Source organism: Vicia villosa, linkage group LG6, assembly GCF_029867415.1.
Source record: "Vicia villosa cultivar HV-30 ecotype Madison, WI linkage group LG6, Vvil1.0, whole genome shotgun sequence".
Taxonomy (NCBI): domain Eukaryota; kingdom Viridiplantae; phylum Streptophyta; class Magnoliopsida; order Fabales; family Fabaceae; genus Vicia; species Vicia villosa.
In genome coordinates this window covers 57636127-57653339 of record NC_081185.1, presented here as the reverse complement: position 1 = coordinate 57653339, position 17213 = coordinate 57636127, and positions in this window count along the sequence as shown.

The window sequence follows — 17213 nt, the reverse complement described above, 5'->3', positions numbered from 1 at the left end:
TAGGAACCAAAGTTGCTAGCTCTTTCAATTCCTTTGCACTTGAATTCCTAAAAGTGTACTTCTTGATGCTTCTCTTTTGATCCATGGTACCTGTGATGTTTACAAACAAAGTCTCTGAGTTCCTTGAAAACCATTTGTGAAGGTCATTTTTATGGATGCATGAATGCATGGTTTATGCATCAATCACAATCAAGAGCATACAAGATCACATCAAATCACACAAAATCACACAGTCCAGGTTCAAAGGTTCGACGTCACGAGCATGGAGCCATGGGTCTACCCATCCCACAAGGCATGTTCTAACAAATTTTGTACCTGCCGATCGGGTTCTACAAAGGTTCCCAGAGTTTTCAATCTTCTATCGGATATTACCGGCACGCACAATTGCTCATGGGCGCCAATAATATGCCTAAAAAGACCTCGTCTGAGCGTAGTATCGCATGACAACAAGCTCAAATTGGTACTTGATCTTGCTTCTGCACTACATCCTAAAAAGGCTTAGATGGGTTAAAAAGGTTCTAGGCCATTAAGCTTCTACGGACACTCACTATTGAAAGTAAGAACGTTATCACGATGGTTCGCAACAACCTCTACTACCTTCCATGAGGCCTCCACTGATTGGGGTTCCACCATATGACGCTCATGGTAAGGATTGCTCCTGACATGCGACTATTGGACTTACCACCTCCTATCTCAAGTTACTCACCAAAGTCCGGGTTAGAACTTTATCTCATCACAGAGGAACCATTGAGCACCAAAAAGAAAAAAAAAGAAAATAAACACACAAAGCACACAACAATATATACAGATAAAAACACAAATAAACAAAAATAGGCTTAACACACTTAAAATTGGATCCCCAGTGAAGTCGCCATTTTTCTGTAGCGGGGAAAATCTGAGAACGAAGTCATAGGATTGACTCGACTCAATATTTCAGTGAAAGTCGCCACCGCGCTTTATTATTTCCAAAGGAAAAGGGAAAAGAACGAATAAAACTCAAAGTTTGTTTTTTAAAACAAAAAGAAGAAATCTTAGGTACGGGTGTTGATTATACAAGGGGAAGGTTTTAAGCACCCCTCATATCTGTGGTACTCCACAGGAACCTTTTTGAAAATCTGTGTCGTGTGTGTGCTAAAAAAGGGTTTGTTTTATTTTTAAAAATAAGCTCGGCAAGACGTGAAGCCTTGTGCCTACATACCTCCTCGGTGCAATGGAGAAGTCAGAGCTAATGTAGTTCCGCTTAAAAAGGGAAAACATTTAAAAAAACAAATAAACACTTTATCGTCGTCGGAGAGAAATACTCAGCCATTGATCTTGAGCATGAGAACAAACGAGTTCTTTGCATCGCAAATGAAAGAAGGGCTCCAACTCGGATAAAATCAACGAGTATGCCACTAGCTCTCTCACGCGGAAAAGATCTCATTATATCAATCAATTTCAAAATCGTGGGGTATAACCACTCGTTTCGACCATTAGTCGTGTCTAAACTTTTGAAGAAAAAGGCCACTAAGGGCAAAAGATATTTTTTGAAGAAAGGTTTTGAAAAGGTTGCAAACATAAGAAGGTTTTGTAAAAAGATAGAAGATTTTGAAAATTAAAGAAGGGGAAGAGATGAAGAGGCTATCCTATTGCGTAAAATAAAAAGCTAAGGAAAGAAACGGTCTAACCGAAGAAGAAGCCAACACTTGACATTATGAGTCAAGGTAGATTTCCCATCCTTTGGACTTATCAATACCAAACCAACACCTTACTTGAGGATCCAGATGAACTTATTATCTTAGCACCACTTTGCATTAAGCACATTAAAATTCTGACGAAAATCGGGCAGAGTAACGGCTGTTTTCGGGTAAAATCCTTATATCAATGCCTTGGACTTAACCATCAAGGACTTTCAAGGAAATACCTGCATACACAAACAGACAACAATCCAATGCCAGACAGACAGAATAACAACAGAGTAACAACAAAATAAGGGTCCAAAGGCACTAAGTCCATAAGTCCGAATCTCCAAAATGCTCGGGATAGTAACCAATAGTCCAAAAGAGAGCCTTAAGTGTTTTTTAGATTTTTTTTATTTATTAGTGTTTTAGCATAAAAGTAAAGTATGGTCCAAGTGGACAAAAAGAAAATAGCGGAAACATAAACATAGTGTCCAAATGGACAAAGAGAAAATAACGGAATGTAAATATGATGAAATGATAAAGCATAAAGCAAAATATAAAGAGCAATATAATAAAGTGCGGAAATTAAAGTCAATTGTTAGATGTTAAAGATAACCATCTTGAAACTTGTCAAGTATGTTATCAAAGTTAGTAAGAAAGATCGATGGTGAGTGAAGGATGTTCTCGGATTTAAATTCAATGGACATTTATCAGAAGCTTGATAAAATCATAGCGACTACACGATAAATCTCCATAAGTCTTAAATTAACCGCATACAATTCTCTTCCATATTTGATCTTTTATTCGGGACACGAAATATTACGCTATGTTAAGCAGATCGCCAAGTGATTTATGTAGAAATCACCCTACAACGAGGCCGGTCAAAACTTTATGTGCTAATGCATGCTAGAAAACGATATGTAGATCGTTTTCCGAAAGCAATACCGCACGAAAAGAAAATAAGGAGCGATCTAGTCTTTACCAAGAATCCATAAGAATTCTCAAGGTATTAAGACTTTCATCAATCAAAATAAAAAGAAATAAAAGATGGAACCACATTCAAAAGCTCCTTTCATCCATAATTTCAATCACTTAATATTGCGGATTCGGATTCTCATCCTATCGACGCCCTAAGTCCATTGATATTAGAGAGAAATTAGGCCTCTAATTTGCGATTCAAAGAAAATATCAAAAGAATGGAGTAGAAGAAGAGTTAGGGCCAAAAACAAGTCAAAAACCACAAAAACAAGCATTCTGCCTCACTGGAAATCGATTTACCTCTGTAGGAAATCGATTTCCTGCATGCAGAATCCAAATCAGGCGCAAAAAACAGAGTGGAAATCGATTTCCCTCTGTAGGAAATCGATTTCCTGCGCACAGTTTTCAAAAAAACAGCATTATGAACTATAAAACTTGATTTAGACAAACATACAAACACCTTATGATCACATATCCATTGGAGCACGAATTTTCCACCAAATCACCATCAAATAGGACCAATATAGAATCAAAGATGCATTGAACACAAGCAACAAAGATCTACATCTTAGAATTTAGGAATTTACCAATTCTTGAATCAAAATGTTGAAGTAGCTTCAAGAACAATCACAAAGTGTGTAGATCTTTCACAATTGGAGATAAACAACTAAAGAAAAGAGAGAAATTTAGGAGGTTTAGTTCAAAATTAGTAAGATTCAATGTGAACCTCACTACTTCTATGAAAATGAACTTTGGGTGAGGGTTTTGGAAAGGGTGAGAAATGAATTTGCAAGCAATTTTTGGGCTCTCCAAGCTTGAGAAATGAGAGAGTAGAGACCTCTATTTATAGGATGAGAGCAAGAGTAGTGGTAATTTGGTCTTTTTGCTCTTGGTTCATTAACTTATGTTTAATTGGTACTTAAATGGTAAAAATGGTAAAATGAGGTTTAAGTGGGTTTAATGAAGGGATTAATTTTGGTGAGGTGGAAAATTGGTAAAATGATCAAATAAATAGGTGCCAAAATGATGTCATGCTTCCCTCCTTATATTTTTTTGAATTTTGCGCACAGGAAATCGATTTCCCATAGGGGTAAATCGATTTCCACCTTCAAATTTTCAAAAAATGTTTTCTTGCACTATTTTGATTTTTGCCCGATCTTTTACCTGTAAAATATAAACAAAAGAGACAAAAGACATATTTTTTGGATTTTGGTTAGTATGAACAAATAAAAAGCTAAAAGTGCTTGATGATTCCCCTCAGAGATAATCACAGTATCAAAGATAGAGCCTCACAATGGTGCTCTTGATTAATGATTAATATGCAATTGATGTATGATTTTAGGATCAAAAATTGGGGTATGACAGAAAGAAGCACAAAGAAAGTTAAGGAAGGTGTATCTTTGAGAGATATCATGGCTGGAAGGGGTGGAGATGTGATGGAGGAAGAAACAGATGATGGTCAGGTAGGTGTGCAAAGGAATGATAAGGAGTATGGAGAGATCATAATAGAGGAAGAACTGATAGGTGGATATGAATGCACAAACTTTATCTTTTCGGAGAAGGAGGAGAAAAGAATACAAAGACCATGGAAGAGAGGTGTTATTGTTAAGCTGTTAGGGAAACGAATTGAATTCAAATCTCTTGAAAACTGATTGAACCAAATGTGGGTGGGGAAAGGAATCATTAGCATCATTGATCTGAGCAATGAGTATTACCTTGTGGCGTTCTCGCATGAGGATGATAAGAAACCGGCGATGCTAAATGGGCCGTGGTTTATATATGACCACTATCTGACAGTTAAGGACTGGAGACCAAACTTCTAACCAGATATTGAATCCATTAACGAAGTGGAGGTGTGGGTAAGAATTGCGGGGCTCCCAATCGAATATTATGATCCAAGGGCTTTATCTTGTTTCAGTGATCGTATTGGCAGAACTGTGAAGGTGGATAAAACTGCGACCAAACAAGAGAGAGGCAAATACGCTCGCATATGTGTTACTATGAACTTGTCCAAACCTCTGCTTGCTATGCTGAGAATTCAAGGTAGTAGCTAAAAGATTGAGTACGAAGGGCTGCACTTGCTTTGTCTTGTGTGTAGTCGTTATGGGCATTACAAAGAAGGTTGTCCTTTACTTTCAAAGGGAAGATACAAATTGATGAAGGTAGTAATGGTGGGGGAAGAAATCTGAATGAAAGGAAAAAAGGTGATGGCAGTAAGCAAGAAGGGAATGAGGTGGAAAATGGCCCTTGGAAAATTGTGCAAAAGCAGAAGAGGGGGAAGAAGACGGTGGATGGACGGAAAAATAATGCTCCGGGGAGCTTTAATGACAAATTTAATGCTGGAGAATCCCGTTTTCTTATTTTAGGAAATCAAGATCAAGAAGTTAATGACAATTATAATGAGAATAAGGCAGGAATCTTCCTATTTTGGAAAAAGACAAGACAGGAAAAGTGTCTCAAAAATTCCCAATGTAGAAGCAGTCATAAATGATAATGTTATTGGTATAGGTGGATTTGCTGAGGTGGCGAACATGGGGAGTATGAATAAGGAAGACATTATAGAATCCCTAACGAGTTTCGAGATTCATGGTGGGGCCCAAGAAACTGCAATAACACCCATGAGTCAAAGGTTGGGCAGTAGGAAACAAAAAAAGAACACTAAGAACAAGAATTCTTCATTGGCCACACGTGGAGGTATTCAGTTAAAGGATAAAGGTGGAGGTATTAGTAGATCAGGGGTGGAAGGAATACTAGGAAACTACATACCAGGAGATACTAAAGAGGCTGATAAATATGAAATTTTTAGTTTAGTAAGGAGAGAGAGAAAAGTGATGTAATGAAGGATGGGAGAGAAGATACGAGTAAAAAGGCGGACCCTATTACAATGCATGCATTGGTGGATAGCCATGCAGTCAATGAAGAAACTATTGGAATTGATGAGGCACCAGACCCTATGGTAGCTAAGCACGTGACCTTTTGTTATCCCATCAGAGGATCTCAACCTCTGGGGCTTACTGAAGGAACTGCTGAAGATATTATAGTTGGGGTCAACTAGCTTGGAGGAGAACACTGAAGTGGTAAAGGAGACCCCTTGTTGATATGGAGTCCTTAACCTTTCTTTATGTTTTTATGATGTGTACGAATAAAAAGATAACGTGTTGGAATTGTAGAAGAGAAACTAGCAAAGCCTTCTTTAGATATTGCAAGCAATATGTAGATATCCATAAACCTAGTGTGTTGGCGATTACAGAAATAAGATGTGATCCTTTGAAAATTAAGAAGCCTCTAAGGAAACTTGGCTTTGATTCTATGGAGTCCTATGATAATATTGGGTTTGCTGGTGGCATAGCTATAGCATGGAAGTCTAAGGACATGAATATTCAGGTGCATGTAAAAAACAATCAATATATTCATACCAAAGTATGTACGGAGCATGTGGATGATTGGTGGTTTACGGATGTGTATGCAAGTCCTAATGACAACAGTAAGAAATTGATTTGGGGGAGACTTGACAAATATAGAGAAGTGCTTGACGGGAGGTTGGATGGTTGCTGGTGACTTTAACGATATTGCTAATGTGACTGAGAAGAAAGGAGGTCTTTCGGCTTCCATGTTACGCGGGGTCCCAAATTTACATGGAGAGGTCCAATATTCCACGACACTCAAAGAATTTATGAAACCTTGGATTTAGCCTTGAGTAATGATGATTGGAGGATTCAGTTTCCTGACGCTTATGTGCATGTGTTAGTGCGTGTTGAATTTTCAGACCGCCACCCTATTCTCATCAACCTTCAGGAGGAGAACCGTGTCTACGAGAAACTTCCTTTCAAATTTGAAAGTGCATGGCTCATGCATGAAACCTATAATAGCATACTGCAGGAGGTGTGGAAGATAAACCAAACACTTATGTGTAATCTTAACAATTTTGTGACCAGTATAGACAGTTGGAAATTTGAGTCCTTTGATCAAATTAAAAGAATGAAGAAGTTGGTGTTAAGAAGGCTTGAAGGAGTCCAATTCAAGCTTCAATTGAGGGATAATTATGGAGGTATGAGGAAACTTGAAAAGTAGTTGCAAAAGGAGTTAAGTGAGATTTTGAATAAGGAGGAGATGATGTGGTACCAGCGTTCAAGGACTATGTGGTTGGCTGATGGTGATCGTAATACAAAATATTATCACATGAAAACCTTGGCTCGTAGGTGGAGGAACAAAATACCGATGCTCAACGACGATAGTGGTAAGTGGATTAGTGATCATGATGCCCTAAAATTACATGTTACACACTTTTACAAACAATTATTCGCGTGCCCGCAAGGTTGGTGTAACTGGAGGCGGTCTCCTATAAGTTTTCCCCGCCTATCGCTTGAAGACTTGCCCCCCTTGAAGGAGGATATTAGCGGAACGAAAGTTAAAAGGGATTTTTTCTCCATGAAGCCTTGGAAAGCTCTTGGACCAGACGCCCCCCAGATTTTATCAAAAAGTCTGGAACACTGTTGGATCAGATTTGATTCAGTTTGTTAAAGAGGTGTGGAAGAATCCTAGTGTTATGGCTAGTTTTAATAAGACGGACATTTGTCTAATCCCTAAAGTCTACCAACCAAATTTTGTGGCACAGTTCCGTCCTATTTACTTGTGCAATACGAATTATAAGATAATCAACAAGATGGTTGTTGCTAGACTCAAGCCTCTTATGTCACTCCATGCAAAAGAAGAAAGGTAAAAGAAAAGGCTATTTTGCTATTAAGATTGACCTGTCTAAAGCATATGACAAACTTAATTGGGAGTTTATTTGGCGGATTTTGGAGGAGATTGAATTGCCTAGGAATATCGTGAATATTATTATGATGGTGTGACTAGTTTAGAGACAAACATTAATTGGAACAGTAACAAGAATGAATTCTTTAGACCGTAAAGAGGAGTTAGACAGGGAGATCCAATCTCTCCTTATCTATTTGGTCTTTGTATGGATAAGTTGACGCATTTAATAGATGATGCTATTCTCAAGAAGAAGTGGAAGCCGTTTCAGTTAGGTATGAAGGGAGTACACATCTCTCACCTTATGTTCGCTGATGACTTGCTTATTGTAATACGGTGAACTGACTTTTTATCAATCGAAATGTCGCGGTTAAGCATGAGTCGCCACCGACTTTTATTTTATCCAAACTAAATCGGAAAGGCTAAAAGAAACAGAAAAAAAAACCTTTTAAAGAAATCTAAGTTCGGGGGGGGGGGTAATTTATGCAAAGGGAAGGTGTAAGGCACCCTTTGCATCCATGGTTTTCCATGGGCTCTTAATTGCTTTGCTTGCTCGTTTTCAGAAAATGTAGATGAAAGAGGAAAAAAAATGGACTTTAGTTCGTAAATGAGCGTAGCCAGTTTTGAAGAATTTAGAGAAAGAATATAGAAAATAGAGCATGGCAAGGCAATTAGGGGCAATTACCTTAAACTCAGATGATAGGTCTCTTTTTAGCCTTTCAGAATGAAAGGGTCAATCCTTGCCATAAGAGGGCAGGAAGCCTTTCGTTTGGAGGTAGAAGGGTCATCGAATTATCATTCGCTCAAAGACTGACCCATGCCATAAAGAGGCAGGTAGTCTAAGAGGAAGGATTAGAATAGCCTTTTTTCGTAGGCAACCAGAAGATACCTCAGCCTTATTCGTGGGCAACTTCCGAGGGTCAGGGTCATGTTAGTGTATCGAAGGCAGCATCATTTTAGGGTCTCATGACCTTTTATCGAGGCAACATGGCTGAGGTATCCTCATATTCGAGGGACTGGCTATTCTGCAAAAACACAAGGCAACAAGGCAACAGGCAACAGGCAACAAGGCAACAGAGAGGGTTACCCCAAAAGCGTGCGTGTGTGCACCAATCACGTGATTATATTCAATTATATTATCTTGTAAATTAGTGAGGCTAATTCAATTTAATGGTTGTCACTCCCTATTTTACTAACCACGCAGATAATATAAGGCAAGAAACAGTAATATGGGGGAAGGGGACAATGAAACCAGCGGATCCCTTAGTAGGGTTTGACATAAGTAATAATTAAACAGAAAGAATAAAAGATTAGAGTTTAGGGTTACCAAACTCGTAGCTTTGGCAATCAACGAATCCTGAAAAGGCAAACAAACCAAAAATAGGGTGAGTGTATGGCTAATTCATTGACAATTAGAGTTAACCCTAACTTAAGAAAAAATAAAATGCGAATAAGGACTTAGCTTCGCATTTGATCTGATAGGGTTAGTAGCCAGAGGACGCTTTAAGGTTAACCCTGAAAAGAGGCAAGGCGGAGGCAGAAAAATTGAGTGTAGGCAATGTTTATTTAAAAAGACAAACCCTAAAAACAGGAAATAAAATAGATTTTCAATTTTTAGCGTCGAGTACTTAGCTTCGGTTCTTGATCAGGCGCGTAGTCGGAAGACACTTGAAGGATAACCCTGAAAAGGCATAGAAAAAGAAATATTTAGTGTATGGAATGATCTTCGTAAACCCTGATTAGGGCACAAGTTAACTATGATTAATAGAATAAATAACATTGATTAAATCGGCAAAATAAGGTTCTCGATTAAATTGTCTAATCCTAATGGGCATTTTTAACTAATAAAAACATTGATAACGAATTAAACAATTAAACAATTAAATTAATTTAACCATTTAATTAAAATAAATATTTATAAAATAAATTATTTAAAAAAAGGAATTTAGTAGATGTTCTTCTTTAAAAAGAGTGTTTAAAAGACATTTTATTAAATAAAATAAACTAAACAACATATAAAACATAAATATTGAAGAAAAATAAATAAATAAAATTAGGGAACTCAGCTGGTGATTAGGTGTGATGCATCCTTGAGGGTCTATGGCACACTAGCAGCCTCCCGTGCGTTGGATGAGTTTTAGTGATAATCTGAAGGGTGGCACTTGCAGGTGCGTGTTGGTTTCGATGAGGGTGCAAACGCTGGATCTGTTAGCAAGTCAGAACATCAAAATTACCCAAAATTATAGCGTGGAGGGTAGGGTTCGAACCCAGGCCCTCACGCTGAATATCCCTTTGCCTTTACCAATTGAGCTACGCGCTTACGTTGTTACACAATGGAAACAGAATTATAATAAACAAAGTAATATTTCAAACTCAAGCAAAACGCGCGCTGGCTTGAGTTATCTTCTTCCTCGCTACTCACAGATGCAGCAACGGTTTAGCTTCGTGGCAATAGACCTGCAAACCTCAAACTCGACATGGAAGCCGGATAAATAGAAAACAAGAACCCAGATCAAACAAGCATAACCTACTGAACACGAAAACGGGGTCGATTTGGACTAATTTACTCTATAATAGCATGGCCCCAATTCAAAACCTCAAAACCCTAACAATGGTAGATTGTGTTTCCTGCAACTGAAACTTAATCAAACAATCCAGATAGCATTGTAACACCATTATAAACATGAATATAGGTTCAAAACATATTAGGGATGCATGAATCATGAGAATTGAACTTGGCTAAAAGTGAACAAACCGTAACGAACTGGGCACGATTTTGAGGGCTCTGGCTCTTGAGAACAATTGGAGATCCTTCAGTGATATCTTGGGAATGTATCGGAATGCCTTGGATCACTTGAATTGCGCTACAATTTTGACTGCAACCTCACTTTTTTCTCACGGTTTAGTGAAATTTGATGAAGCCAATCCTTGCCTCCGAATCCTTCTTTTTCTGCATCTGAATATATTCCTCTCTTTATAGAGGATCCATTAGGTTAACATTTTTAGAAGGAATTTGATTGATTCTTATGATTGAAATTTGATTTGGATATGATTGAATTTGATTATCCAATCTTCCTAAATTGGTTCAATTCCATTCTTAATATCTTCTCCACGTTTTGACTGATCCTGAAATAGGTGTGAATTGATTGAGAACAAATATATGGTCTTTTAATTACCAATTTATGATTTATTTGATTTAATTTGTATTTAAATAAATAAATTCAAGATTAAATAATAATAAAAATCATAAAATAGATAGAAAAAGGTTTATGTGCTTCTCAATTTCTATTTGCACCTAAAAACTAAAAGAAATAGAATAATATGTAAATATAATAAAAATGATTTGTTAATTTTAATTAAAATTCAACTTAAATTTAAATTGAATTAAAATTATAATTGTAAGCCTAAAAAGGGGTTAGTGAACCAAAAATATTGCTAAATCGTAAAAACGACCAAAATACGCAAAGATGAACGTATTTTTAAAAAATTGCAAAATTGAGTTATTTTGCAGATGATATGCAAAAGCATACGCTTAAAAAGAATCTAGAGGGCAAATTTTGGGGTATGACAGCTGCCCCTGTTCAATTGTCTTAAACCTGAAGATGTAGAGTGGTTTGTATGCCAGTCGGTATCTGAAGGTGGAAGATGATTGAACACTAGAATACCAAGAAATTTGCCCTTGCTGAAGTAGGGACCTTTGTCGGAGATGGGCTTGAAGATGCCATCCAGGTGTTGAGAGAAAATTTATTGGAGATTGATCATGTCAGCGCCGTTCGTAGTAACTGAATTAGATCTAAGTCTTTTGAACTATTTATGGAGGATGCTCGAAACTAAGTATCAGAACTAAATCGTTGCCTTGATTATCTCTGAACTATTTTCGAAATAATTGTCACAATTAAATCTCTATCTTGTTTATCTCTGAACTATCTTTGGAGGATACCCAAAATTAAGCGTCAGAATTAAATAATTATCTTGATTATCTCTGAACTGTTAAGTATCAGAATTAAATCTCTGTCTTGATTATCTCTGAACTATCTTTGGAAGATACCCAAAATTAAGTGTCAGAATTAAATAACTATCTTGATTATCTCTGAACTATCTTTGGAGGATACCCAAAATTAAGTGTCAAAATTAAATCTTCGTCTTGATCATTTCTGAACTATCTCTGGAAGATATCCAAAATTAAGTGTCAGAACTAAATCTTTGTCTTGATCATTTCTGAACTATCTCTGGAGAATATCCAGAACTAAGTATCAGAATTTAGATATATGTGTTGATTATCTCTGAGCTATCTTTGGAAGGTATCCAAAATTAAGTATCAGAACTAAATCTCCATCTTGAATGAGCGTCAGAATTAAATCTTTGATTTGATTATCTCTGCACTATATCTAGAAGACAATGTTTATTTGATTGTAGAAGTAGGCTAAAAAAGGAACATTAGTTTTATGCAATGTTGTGATGCATGTATTGTAATGTTTATGAATGAAAGTGTTATGCATAGGCAATGAGGCGTATGTATGTTATGTATGAATTTACTATGACACATGATGTATGAAAATGATTTATGCTATTTGGAGTATCTTGAGAAAATAAATCTCTGTATCATTGTGATTTTGTCGTTTGATTTTGTCTTGAGGAAGTACAGCTGGGGATTTATGATTTCTGCTTGGGGACGATCAGTAACTTGATATACCCTGACTGGGGGTTAGAGATATTAACAAACCATGTTGGCGGAGAGCAAAGTGTTGGAGAAACGACAGTGTTGAAGATGTAAACTCTGTTGGGGATCTACATCTGTGTCTGGACGAGAACTTTTGAAGATATCTTCTTAATGATTACTTTGTGGGGATATGATCTTATGAACCTGGCTCTGTGGGGAGATGTGGATGTCTTGAAAGTTGCCCCCAGTATCATAGTAACTTACTACTCGATTCAGGACACGCCACTGAGTATTGATCAAGATGTTGAACTGGACTTGCATAGATCTGCCCCTGCTAGTGAGGACTTTATGAAGTGTATATTGTAGGTGACATGCCCCTAGTAATCGTAAACTTAGGATGATGCCCCTGACTGTTTGGCTTTTGAGAGATTCTTGGAATCTTGACTTGATTGCCCCAGATTGATTGGGAAAAACGTGCCATGCCCCTTGTATACGTAGGGGACATTGCTTTTTGGAGTAATATTGTCTGTCGGGATAACTTTCAGTCATTAGTTGTACCCTGTTACAAGTTCTTTCTGATGCTAACATTTGAAATTATGTAGCAGAATATGTTTAATAATGAATTCATGAGATGCAATGCATACGTTTGTCTTGAGTTTTTGAAAAACATTAAAGCAGGAGATGTAAAAACACGACATTTGTAGGAACATGATATTTATAACAATGTGCCATTTGTGAAAATGTGACATCAACTCGGCATTTATGGTAAACCTTAAGGAGTCAGGATACCCTTTTGGTGACAATATGCTTTTGAACTAACCATGCTTCAATTAGGACTTTCAAGGGTTGTAACGTGGTTTGGTTCACGGTTTAAAAAACAAAGGATAAAGGCTCAAAATTTGATTGTACCCACCCCTCTTCGTGATGATCTTCGGTCCTAAGCTTAGTTAATTTGACTTATGCATTCAGGTTCCAAGAGACTTTTGGATTTGCACCTTTGATAATGATGATGGTTCACAAGCAAAGAGAACTTTTAAGATGGCAGCCACTTCTTCCTTTTGGTAGTCACAACATTTTGTTGTTCAGGAATTTATTGACTTCTCTTTTTTCATCCTTTTGATATCCCTAACTTTTGCCTGAACTGTCTATTTTGAGCTTACAGTCAGCGGGATGCCTTGATTTTTGCCTAAGTCTTCTTTTTTGATTTTTGACTTAGCAGGCTTTTCTTTGTATGTATGTTTTTTTGTTTTTTTCCTTTTGAAAGATGTTGACTGCCTTGTTTGATGATTGATTGAAACGTCATTGTCTTTTGATTGACATTTCCAAAACTTCTTTGATGTGTGTGGTTGAACGTTTGTGATTGAAACCTTTGTTGAAAGGTGTACTGAATGATTCTCTTAAAATAGAATGCACAGCTAAATTAACTGAGAACTACCATGCCCCAGGTTATGATCAAGGGTTTTGAATTTTTCAAGAAAGAAACTTCTACTTCTTAGGCTCAAAGGGGTTGACGAGGGATTAACATCCTTATATCTCCACTATTTAGGAATTGAAACAATGCCTGTACATCGTCAGCATAGTCCGTTCAAAAGCATATTGTATGAGGTTGCGGTATCGTTTTCGTCATCCTCCCTCAAAAGGCTTAAAGCTTAGCAGGAGTTGAATAAATACAAAACATATGCAAAGTAAATACGTGATTTGAAATGAATGATAACGAAATAATGTATTCAAGACAAACATATGCAATGTACTGATGATAATTATTAAAACAGATAATGTCTATCATAAGTCGAATGTTTAAACAAACAGAATAGAAATTGCAAACAAAAGTAAATCTAATGATCTAAAAAGTCCATCCTTCTAGCCATCCATAGTATTAGCAATCTTGTTGTGATTAGGCATGGGAGCAGTGATCACATTAGGAGTTGTAGGATGGTCGAACTCAATTTCACCAGCGTCGATCATATCTTGGATCTTGTTCTTCAACGGCCAACAATTCTCTGTGTCATGCCCAGGACTATTAGAATGATATGCGCACCTCGCATTGGGCTTATAACTAGGAGCAGAGGTGTTAGGATTCTTAGGAGGATCCCTCAGGGTGATCAAATTTGCCTTTAGCAGATGTTGTAAAGCCTGAGCTAGCGACGTGTTTGTCGCGGGCGAAAAATCGTTTTGTTCCTCTTTTTGTGGGATGAGACACCTGATGCCTTCTTTGGGCTCGAGTGCTCATAAAAAAATGATTTTTCTTTTGTATCGACCAAACTTTTTATTATTTCCAAAGGAGGAAAAGGAAAAAAGCTGCAATAACCTAAAAGTGGGGGGAGATCTTGGGTAAGAGGGTTGGTTATACGAAGGGAAGGTATTAGCACCCAACGTATCTATAGTACTCTATAGGTTTCTTTGCTTTGTTTTTCATTCCATGTTATTGAGAGGTTCTTGTGAGAAAGAGGTGGGACCTAAGGTGTTTGTTTGATTATGCTCGCAAAGATCATCGCGATCCTCTGCATACATATCCCTTAGAGGGAATCAGAGCATCTGTAGCTCGGGGTCTACGGGTGCTAAGGTTTGAATGGTTTTTTGTGTTTTGTTTTGCTCGCCAAGGATCGACCTTGTGCCTACGTATTCTCAAAGGGATGTTGAGAAAGTCAGAGCAATCGTAGTTCCCACTTATGCTAGTGGAAGCAAAGGAAAATAGACAAATGTCGTCTAAATGCTAGATGTATCTAATCTATATCATCACATACATCTGTTTGATTTTGATTGAAAATCTTTTCATTATAAGCCCGGGGCCATGCCACTTAGGGTGCTTAGAATGATAAAGATGTTTTTGTTTGTTTAACCAGCCTTGTGGCAAAAACTTTCAATGAAGTCAGCCTTGTGACAAAAAGTTTTGATTAATCAGCCAGCCTCGTGGCAAAAGTTTCAATGAAGTCAGCCTTGTGACAAAAACTTTGATTAATCATCCAGTACGGTGGTAAAACAGTTTGATTGATTAGCCAGCCTTGTGGCAAAAAAGTTTGATTGATTGATTGTTTGTGATGATATATAAGAGATACTCCTAGCATAGAGATGAAAAATGTCTAATCTCCTAGGGTATTTGTTTTGGATATTGGGGATGCTTATAAGAAGCCCGTGGGTCCTTGTACGAAGCCCAAGAGGAGGCTATCCGAGGGTCCTTGCATTGTAAGCCCCAGAGGAGGCTATGGGAGGGACAATCCAGGGTCCTTGCATTGTAAGCCCAAGAGGAGGCTATGGGAGGGACACTCGTTTGTACAAAGCCCAAGGGGAGGCATGGTATAGTTGGTTTGAGCTCTTAGAGCGATTTCACCGAGAAACCATACTCTATGTCCTAACCTAAACTAGGGGAGATTCTTTGCACGAAGCCCAATAGGAGGCTATGGGGAACCTAGTGTTGTACTAAGTTGAACAAGCATATATAACACAATCACAAGTATGAACAAGTACGAACAAACATGAACAAGTACATGAACAAATATGAACAGTTATACATATATGACAAAGTGTGTGTATATAATGGAGTTTATGAAGGAAATATACCTGTGAGCATGATCCATTTGTATACACGGGGCTCGGGACTTATACTCGGGGAGAAGTCCACTTGAGTTTATTCAAAGCTATGTAAACAGGTATTTACAAAGGGCTTGGGACTTATACCTACATGGAGGCCCATGGTATTTTTTGGGAAGATTTAAAGAAACCTTCATTTTTGGTTTGTTATTCAAAGTTAAAAAAAACATTGATTGAGATATGTACAAAAGGCGTACAATGAAATACCTAATTTCATGTACTGGAATGGGTATGTACAAAAGGGCTTGGGACTTATACCTACATGGAGGCCCGTGTTTTATTTTATAAAACATGGTGGATTGTTTATTTACAGACGCGTTGTAAAAAAAAACTGTTTGAAAGTTTGTTTTGAAAGAGTTTTCTGTACAAAGAAAAACTGTATAAAAGAAAAAAGAGTGGGTCTTATACTCTCTAATATTCGAGAGGCCCCACTTCGTTTTGAAAATCAATTGATCAATTGAAAAGATTTAATCAAAAAGAAGTGGTTTATCGTTTTGAAAAAGAATCGCGATCGCTCGTCTTAAAACGATTTGAATTTGACAAAAGTCAACTTAATTAAGTTAAAACAAGTTTTAATGTTTAATTAAGACCTAAATGATTAGGGTTTGATCACAAAAAATATTTACAAGTGATTAGGTTAAAAATTAAATGAAAAACAATATTTAAAGTAATTAAAAACACTTAAAAATGTATCATTTAAATATTTTTTGATGATTTTTTTTGATATTCTTAAAATATATATATTAAATGAATAGTGTTTAAAAAATGAAGCAAAAATGAATTGATTTGGTTAGTTAAATTAATTAATGAAGTTTGTTAAAAAGTGAAAGAAAAATAGTGTTAAAAAAAATGGTTTTGGTCCCTAAGGGTGTTGAACCCGTGACCTCTCTCTCACCAGCCAAAACAACAACCAACTGAGCTGCGCGCGCAGCTTGTTAATGATACGCCTTCAGTTTATTATATTTTAAAACCAATGTTTGAATTTCCCAAACCAAATCTGGCGCCAAGAACACAACCCTAACTGAATTTTGAATTCCTTCAAATCTGTGTTGTTTTGATCGATCAAAGGGTCTATCTCACTCGGTTTTTCACAAGGAACATGATGGTGCCCTTTAATTTCATTTATTTTTGCTCTAAGATGATTAATTCTCTGATGAACACGAAGAACCCTAATATGACAAATCTTTGTGAAATCGTGTATGATCATGATATGATGCAATTGATTGAGGGTTATTATTCAGTGATGGTGCAGAAACAAGATGGTAACTTAGTTTTTCATTTATGATGCATGTATGATAGAGTTTGAAGTTCATGAGCACTTACCTCAAAAACGGCCAAGCTGGAGATTGAATTTTGCAGAGGAGGTGTTACAGATGTTGTTGCTTGATCTGGACAGCTTCAATGAACCTTAGGGAAGGTGTCTGGATGCTTGGAGTGAATTGAAAACACCTGGAGTAGTTGGAGGTACCCGATATGCAGTTAAGCCCAAGTGTGAATCGAGCTCTATGATTCTGATGTTTCAGGTTGATGATGAGTGTTTGGATAGCTCATATGTGATATATGTGAGGTGT